Source organism: Aphelocoma coerulescens, chromosome 3 (genome assembly GCF_041296385.1).
Source record: "Aphelocoma coerulescens isolate FSJ_1873_10779 chromosome 3, UR_Acoe_1.0, whole genome shotgun sequence".
Taxonomy (NCBI): domain Eukaryota; kingdom Metazoa; phylum Chordata; class Aves; order Passeriformes; family Corvidae; genus Aphelocoma; species Aphelocoma coerulescens.
Genome location: NC_091016.1, coordinates 73,505,122 through 73,513,670, shown reverse-complemented (window position 1 = coordinate 73,513,670; position 8,549 = coordinate 73,505,122). Strand labels below are relative to the sequence as shown.

Below are 8,549 nucleotides of genomic sequence, written 5' to 3'. Positions count from 1 at the left end.
TCTCCCTGCCAGAGGAGTGAGTTCAGAACTACTGCCCACAGATGCACGTAGAAATTGGGGCATGATAAGCAACAAACATGACTCCTGTCCTCAAAAGTTTGTTTCTCCAGTAACATCTCATGTAATCACAGATTGTAAGTATATTGGAAAGGGAGTAAAGGAAGTGCCCTAAAATAACAGATGTAGAAAGCCTCTTATTCAAATAAGAAGATGCAGACTGAAATAAATTGATAAATATGAACTGGAAATTTGCAGACAAGTCTAGAAGGGTGGGTAACATGCAAAAGAGTATTTTTGAAAATATTACTGAAACTGCTATCTCTACTGTAAATAAATTATTGAAGTCCTCATTGCCACAAGAAATAAATAACATGTTATTGCAAAGATTTCCAAAAAATGAAGCCATGTAATGTCAGGTGTGCGGTTTAAGAACAGCTCCTTCTGTTACATCTTTAATTTTGGACATGAAAGGATAGTGCAAAAATGTGCAGTGATATCATGCTCCAGAGCATGTGTTTATAATTGAAAAATATCATTGTTTTGCTCTGACTGTGTGCACTTAGTAAGGATATTGTGCTCTTATTACCACAAATTCAGCCCTGCTATTTAGTAATTTATTAAGCATCCTTTGGGCTCATTTCCATAATTGCATAACAAGAAGAAATCTGTGTGAGTATTAATACCCTCTCAAGTGAAGACTAAAGTATTTGTAGAGCATAACCAATATCCTTTGCACACAATCAAGAAATCTGCACTTTGCTGTCAGCTGAAGGAAACAGGATGGCTTCTGCAGCCTTCTCTCCTCACCCTGCCTGAAGAAAAACAAAGCAAAAATGCAAGTCTTGAGTTGCTCACTTCAGCATTTCTGCTAATATCTTGAGCTGTCTCAACAAAATGTGTGCACGAGGATTGAACCAAGCTTATTTCATATGTAAAGTGAGGTTCAGAACAACCCATGTGAAAAAAACCCGCTTTACTCCAAGACCAGATGCAGCTCACTCGTTATCATTACCTCTAAAATATTTTAAAGAAGGCTGACAAATATCCTTGCTCTGTGAGCCATATAGCAAAATTTCACCTACCTGAGAGCCACAAGACACATCCCACAGCCTTTAAAGTGGTGAAGAGAAGGAACTCCTGGAATAGATCACAAATGGGACATGGTAATGGTTCCAAAGGGTACCACTGCCAGATTAGGTTGGGAGGTTGGAATGATACTACATCCTCATAGTGGCAACACAGTCTTTGCTGAACAGCACATAATGACTCATTTCTTCCCTTTCTAAAAACAGAGATGTCTTGGAGGTGCACCTGAACTATGTATGAAACATGCTGCAGTTCAAAATCATGCCAGTGGACAACCTCTGCTTTAAAATAAGGGAAAGACTGGGGTTTAAAGTCAACTGTTTCAGTGCTTAGAAAATTCTTTTAGAAGTTTAACTACAAACAACTTGAAAGACAGAGATTCCTTTTTATTTTCTTTTATTAAAAAAAAGAACAATTTTTGAAATATAGTCTCAACTCCCATTTACAAAACTTACTTTTCTGTAGAATTCTTCTGGAAAAAGTATTTTAATGGACACATATTAACAGAAAAAACCACTCATTCTAGTCACTTTATAGCCAGCTTTCAGGCAAGGCAATTTTTATGTCTTTACACACATAGATTTTTGAAACAAATGCATTGTGATGACTACGAGTGGAATACAGATGCATTGGTTATAGAAAATGCCTCATGAAAAGTGGTTTATCAGAAGGTTAGTGGTTCATGTTGCCCATACCCAGTGAATTTCTTTTGCCTGCATTTATAAGGCAGATATATAAGAATTATTTATGAACAGAACCTTTCATTTTTTTCTACTCCAATGTGATATATGCTCATGCTCATGTCACATCCAGCTTGAGAAGCCAAACATCATCCTGGGCCAGAGTCATCTTCTCAGAGTTTCTTATCAAAAACTGAACTTCATCAGCTGAAACTGAGTTTCTTGGAATAGTACCTCCAGCCTTGGTAGGTGAGCGGTGAGACAGGTTTGTCAGGGAATTCAGGAAAATGGGCTTGTGATCCTACTGTTCCTGGCTGGAATAATAAATGTTACCACAAGTAGCTGCCTTCTCACACATTCTGACACACTGTCTGACACCAGCAGATCTTCCCTGTCTCTAACACAGATAGGATGAAATAGGGATCCAGAGCCATTTTGTCAAGAGCTTGCTGTCGTAGGTGACTGACTGCTTTGCCTCCATCCAGAACTGGCCTTGCCTCTCACTCACACAGGAGGTAGAAAAAGAGCTCCATTCCCTGAAAGCCAAGCTGTGCCTTCTGTCCCTTATCCATCCTTATAGTAAAAGCAAAACAAAACAAAGCATTGCCTGTCTTTTTACAGAAAGTTTTCTACAGTAAACAATAATAAAACTCGATCTGTTTGCAGATTCTGAGTTTGTTGTCATATATTCTGACACATTTCACACCATACTGCCATAGTACACATACACCAAACCTATTTATTAGCAAATCCTCCTTTTGGGGATCAAAGAAGTTTTAGAGTAAGAAAAAAAGATCCAGTCCATTAATTTGAACATAGGAAGATTTATTGATTCTTAAACAGAACCACTCACTCCAGGTTGGCTCATCACAATGCAGATATTAGAAACACGGCAGAAGCATCTTCACTCCGCTTGGAGATATCATTTTCTACTTTGCCTGTAGAAATATTCCAAATATTAAGAGAGAAGCTGTCAATTACAGCTCCTTTCTCTGGGCCACAGCTTATGAAGATCTTGTCATGAAAAACACGGAGCATTTTTCTATGTGCAGTAGTTACAATGCAAGCATATTCCAGTCTCCTGTCGGTAACAGTGCCTCCACGGCCACCATGAGCAGAGGTGACACTGAGAATTTGAGTAGATTATAGATGTATAATTAAATGCATGTGTGTGAAGAAAATAGACCTTCAGCCACATAGCCGGCTGTATCCATTCATATACTCAAGCATACTGAAATCACAACTCCCAGGAGCTTTCCAAAGTCACAAACATATTCCTTTGGAAGGAGACTGTATCTGTATTCTGTCACATATGCAATGAAACAACCAAACAACAGAAATAACAAAACTGCTGTATAAAACATTAACTAATTTAAGTCCTTCAACACTATCCAGTCATTCCATAAAGTTTTAAAATATAGTATTATCTAAAGAGCATAATTTAAGAAAAAGTTTAAATTTTTCCTTGCTGTTTGCTTTCTGAGAACATACTTTAACATAAGCTTTACAAATTTACTCATTAAATTTCAGAGCAAAGAATGAATACTAACACTGTCAGAAACAGTAATTATTTTTTATCTAAGTCAGTGAATTAATTACAGGTTGATATTATGCTACTATCTCAGCTGAACAGAACAGAGTTCAGCCTATGAGCATATGTCTACCAACCTGGTAGATATACATAGCTACTGAAAGCATATTCTAGATCAATGACATTGATCAACAAACCAAAACCTGAGTAATTAAATTGTCATTTACCTGAGGCTGCAGTCATACAGCAGTCTGAGAGAGTAGTCTCATCCCTATGAGAGGCATCAGCAAGGAAACAGAAACTCTGGATGCCTTTTTACACCTGGATCAAAACACTCCAGTCAGAGGCACTGCTTTCACTTGAATTTATCTCACACTCTCAGAGCTGGAGCTACACACACAGCAATTAGAATCAGAGTCCTTCACAGGATGTGTGCATTTACTGATTGCTTTAACAGTTGATTTTTTTTTTAACAATTAAATACCTTTCTGACTTTCTGACATTGACTTTCTAAGTGGATTCTCAATTTTATTTCAGTTTCTTACAAAAAATTAATCAAATCACTGACAAATTAACAGATCTTTTTACTCCTCGGGCTTTATTTGACTTACTGAGTTTTAATTGCTCTTATTAAGCAAAAGGTACTTTTTTATTTTGTTTCCATACAGGAAAACTAAAAAGTAACCTCCATTGGTTTCATTTCCTTATAGTCACTTTATAAAGTGAAGTAGGTGAGCCAGATGCCTTCTTCCAAACAATATTAGGAGTGCCACACACTGTGGTTTTAGGAATGCCGGAGGAATGCTCTTTGAAAGCTTTTGCTCTGAATCTGTAACAAGGCACAGCAATGGCTCCTTTCCAGCAACTCCCTATCGTATTCCATTCTGACAGCCATTTTCCAGCTATATCTACAGCTAGGATCTAACATGAGGGAACAAGAACAAAAAAGATACTAGAAGATTAATGATCTTTGGCACTATATCACCACAATCCCAGCATCAGTCACCATAAACAGAAACACATGAACAAAATCAATATATCATGTTGCCCCAGTCACTGAATATGCTTTCTATAAACTTCAGAAGAATAGCATTAGGCTAACTTGGGCCTCTAAGAACTGCCCTGAAAATCAACTACAGCATATTCAAGAATCTTCTCAGAGTGCCCCTTATGAAGAAGAACTTCCTCCCTGATTATCTCTTCCCACAAGGAGTAGTAAATGCTCTTCACTTGAACAAAGAGCAATTGCAGACATTTGCTACTGATGTACACCTGACGTGTCTGAGGGATGCTTGCCCCATTTTCTACCTAGTCTGCCCTCACAGAGAAGCTGTGGGTGTACATCACCTGATGATGCTCCATACCTGGAGCTCCTCTGAGTAGCTCACAATCAACCTCACAGATGTCTACACAGACCTCAAGCTCTGCACTTCTGAGATGTCACGAAATTGACAAAGATAAAGTCTGGGTACACACCTAGTGACTCTGAAATTATAGTTAAAGCAAAGGCTTTTGTCCAAATTTCTGGTCTGTTGGGCTCAGAGGTATGAATGGTGCGAGGATTGAAACCCATTTATCGACACCTAAAAGACTTGAAAACAGTAATGGCTACATACAAATATACCTCTGTGCTGTGTAGCTGCTCAAACCCAGGCTAAAGCCCCTTTGTCAGTAAATGGGATAAAGCTGCACTGCTGGAATGAACACACTAGGAAATTCCAAAGTATGTCTTAGCAATCAGAGATTTTTTTCTTGCATCAAAGGTCTCAGACCATAAAAGGCTTCTGACGTACAAGAGAAAAAGGGAACCTAATTAAATTGTATGGGAAGTCAGAACCATAGGTGGCCCAGTAATTCCCAATTAACCCTGCCCAGAAACTCACACACAAGATGAACATATACAAACAAATCAGTGTTGTAGACAGATTACTCCACTTAAGACAGAGGCAAACAGTACAATAGAACTAGTGGCATTCTCATCCTGCTACAACTTAAAAAATAAAAAATTATGTATGCTGGATATCCTCCAAACATACTTCTTCCTGTGATTCACCTTGTCTGTTAAGCACTAAAACAAACTTTTTCCCAATGCTTCGTAGTTGCTAGATCTGTCCTTTAAGATTTCCTCCTTCACTATGCTTGATCCTCTTTGCCCTTCAACTCCACTTAGCTCCAAAACTGGAGTTACACAAACACAGTGGTCTGATTTCATTCAGACAAACAAAATTATGGGTCTTTTATATCAGCACATTCTAGGCACTGCAACCTTATCATATGCTAATTCTGTGTTGCTCAAGATGAACCAAAATGCAAAGTCACTTCAAACAAAGTTCATAAGGAGATAACACAGTCAAGTTAAGCAAAACCAGTAAGGCCACACATTCAGCCTTGTAACAGATCAGCTTCTGAGCTGCCTCCTCTTTGTCCACATCTCACTGAAAATGGACTAGTGTACACCAAAGACAGGAAGTGGGATTAGGTGGTGCTCTACTCTGCTTAGTCAGGAGTTTCTTATCTGTCTTGGAAGCAGGCATTTTTACCAAGTAAATCTCATGATGACAGAGAATAAAATCCATCTAATTATATATTGGCATCCTGCCTTATGCATGTCCCTGAGAGATTATAAATTAATCTTGTAATGGCATGCCAGGCTTCAATAAGAATTAACAACCTAGAAAGAAGGGTGGTTTTCTTATGATGTAGTAAAGCTTACCCCAGGGGAAGTGTGCCCCTTTTTGCTGTGGGATGATAACTCAATTCCATCTGCCTGTACTATTGGTGCAGAAAGAAGATAAACCACCCTGTACTTTGCAGTAAACCATTTCTTGATGGCAGCTGTTACCTGTTACATAGAAAAATCTTGTGTGATTTTAATTCATATACAAACCAAAATACACAAGTGGTGTGTGCATATAGGTATCTTATTTTATTTTCATGTGCATGGGACCAGGTAAATTGGAATTAAGCTAGAGGAAATTTCCACAAAGCATCTAATCCCACAAGTGATATCACCAAGAATACCTGACAAGCACTTAGCTGGAAACTGCACTTACATATAGAAAGAGACATGAAGCACTAATTTCTCAGGGGAAAAAAAAAAAAAAAAAAGAAAAAAAAACCTCATTGTCAAGTAGTATAGAAATATTTATAGAGCTTCTTTCAATACCACACAACTGCTCACAACACCAATTCAGTAGGCAGATCACATAAAGGAAAACGTAATTTGATTTTTTCCCTGTCGGAGTTAATTCTCGAACATTTTTAGTGTTTCTGCTGTGATTGGTCTAAAGTGTAAGCATTTCCAGCAACTTGTAATGCCTTTAAAAGTGGGCTGGATTGCATGCAGTTTAGAGGTACATGTAGGGTTTATAGACACACCTGCTCAAGGAGCCATAGAAGAACCTTCATATATTGTTTCCAGGCTTAGCTGCTCAGTGTGTTGAGTACCTTCTCTCTTTCTCCAGCGTGTCTCAGATTGCTGCCTGCTGGGCCCTTCCTAGCATGTCCTCTGAGCCAAGCGGTGGAAGACACTTTGCTAGTGATGAACTGCTCCAATGAAGCTTTTTTCCCCCCTTGTTTATTGACAGGAAAATGAAGAGGTAGACCAGTGACCTAACCCCTTCACAGGACACCTTGACTTCTTTCTATTTGAAAATAAAATTACCACAGACTGTAATTGACACACACAGGGCGAATGACAACTGTTTACAAGAGTTAATGCACTGACCTTTTACCATTACTGTTACTTTTTGGAATTACCACGATGTTTTAATAAAAGCAAGATCTTAGGGGCGAGACTCAAATTACATGTAATGGCTCTGGTTTGCCATTCTCTAGAGAGTAGTGGATTGCCTCAAAGCAAAGGGAGGGAAGTATTTGACCAGCATGCTAAAGAAAGGTGCTATGATTCTAAGTAAGTTAGTGAAAAGAGTTTTCTTTTTGTTAAATCCCAGCACCATTATCTATGCTAAATCTTATGGGAAAGCCACAGATCCATAGTATTTGGAGGAACTGTATAGTACTATTTTCCTGGGATATAATCATAGTAGTTTTCCCTTCTTTTTATGATGACTTTATCTTAAAAATTCCCCATACCTATAAAGTTTTCCAGTTTTCCAAGTGTTTATGAGACTACTATGTGCCAACCCCATACAATTAAGTAAAATCATGGCTGGAAAAAAATCAAATACACAGTTTAGAGAAGACAGTGTGAACACTAAAATGAATGCATCAGTGAATAAATGAATCCAATCAAACTGGTACTAGGAACACTTACTGATTTCTTTCCATTATGAAATCTGGGCCTCCAAATTCATGTAAGTGAAGTCTAAAATTACTAGATTTTTCCTATAACAATTTTTTCTGTATTTTTTCTGTATAAAAAATGGCCATAACTTAAAATGCTAGCTTTCTGCTTTGTAAGCAAGGCTTATACCATGTGTAAAGAAACATTCATGGCTTTTTTGCTTTGGACCAACAAAGGTTCTTATATCAGACCCATAAGTTGTCACATTTTCAAATATTACTGAATTATTCTGAGTTGTATGAAGGGAAGAAGGAGGAGCACATACAGTCAGCTTCAATTTTTTATATATAGAATCATACTAGCAAACACATAGGTGAATCAGTTTTATAAAAAGTTTGCAGATTTTTTTTTAATACTCCTGCAATGATGTTTTTCTATCTTCATAGTATATACTCAAAAAAAAGGATTTGGGGGCAGGACTTAAAGTATTTATTGGCAGTTTTAGGCTACGTGATCTAATTAAAGTGTAATTATTTTTTCTTTCTGAGTTAGATGATAATATCTCACAAAAAAGTGTGACTAGTACAGTCAAAGTGTACCAAACAGGTCACTGACTTGGTCTTTTCATCCTGTAAGCAAGGTGATGGAGATAGAAAAATCAGAAGCATCTAAATAATCCTGAAGCATGGCAGCAAGACAGTCAACAGGGAACAATTTTTCAGTGTGCCTCATATGACAGGAACTAATAAACATCAAGCAGCTGGTACAAACAAGTAAAGGCAGATCTTTTCTCACACACAATATAAAACTGAAATACATTGCCAGGGGATATTGTGGGTGGGAAGAAAAATCCATCAAGGGCTATTAAACACTAAGATATCACCTCCAGCACAGGAAATCCCTGAGACATAGATCACTAGAACCTGAAAACCGTGAAGGAGGGAGACCTAACAGAATAACATGGCTGTATAGCTGATTATTCTTCCACAGTCATCTGCTACAGCCA

At 37.8% G+C, this 8,549-nt stretch overlaps 1 long non-coding RNA gene across 1 annotated transcript; it reads right to left on the bottom strand.

Moving 5' to 3' along the window:
* Window positions 1–727: 727 nt before the first annotated feature.
* LOC138107301 (uncharacterized) lies at window positions 728–3,613 on the bottom strand. The gene is made up of 3 exons (XR_011149389.1): window positions 3,525–3,613; window positions 1,083–1,137; window positions 728–812 (listed from the first exon to the last, which is right to left on the bottom strand). It is a non-coding gene; the product is annotated as an uncharacterized lncRNA (long non-coding RNA).
* Window positions 3,614–8,549: the final 4,936 nt, after the last annotated feature.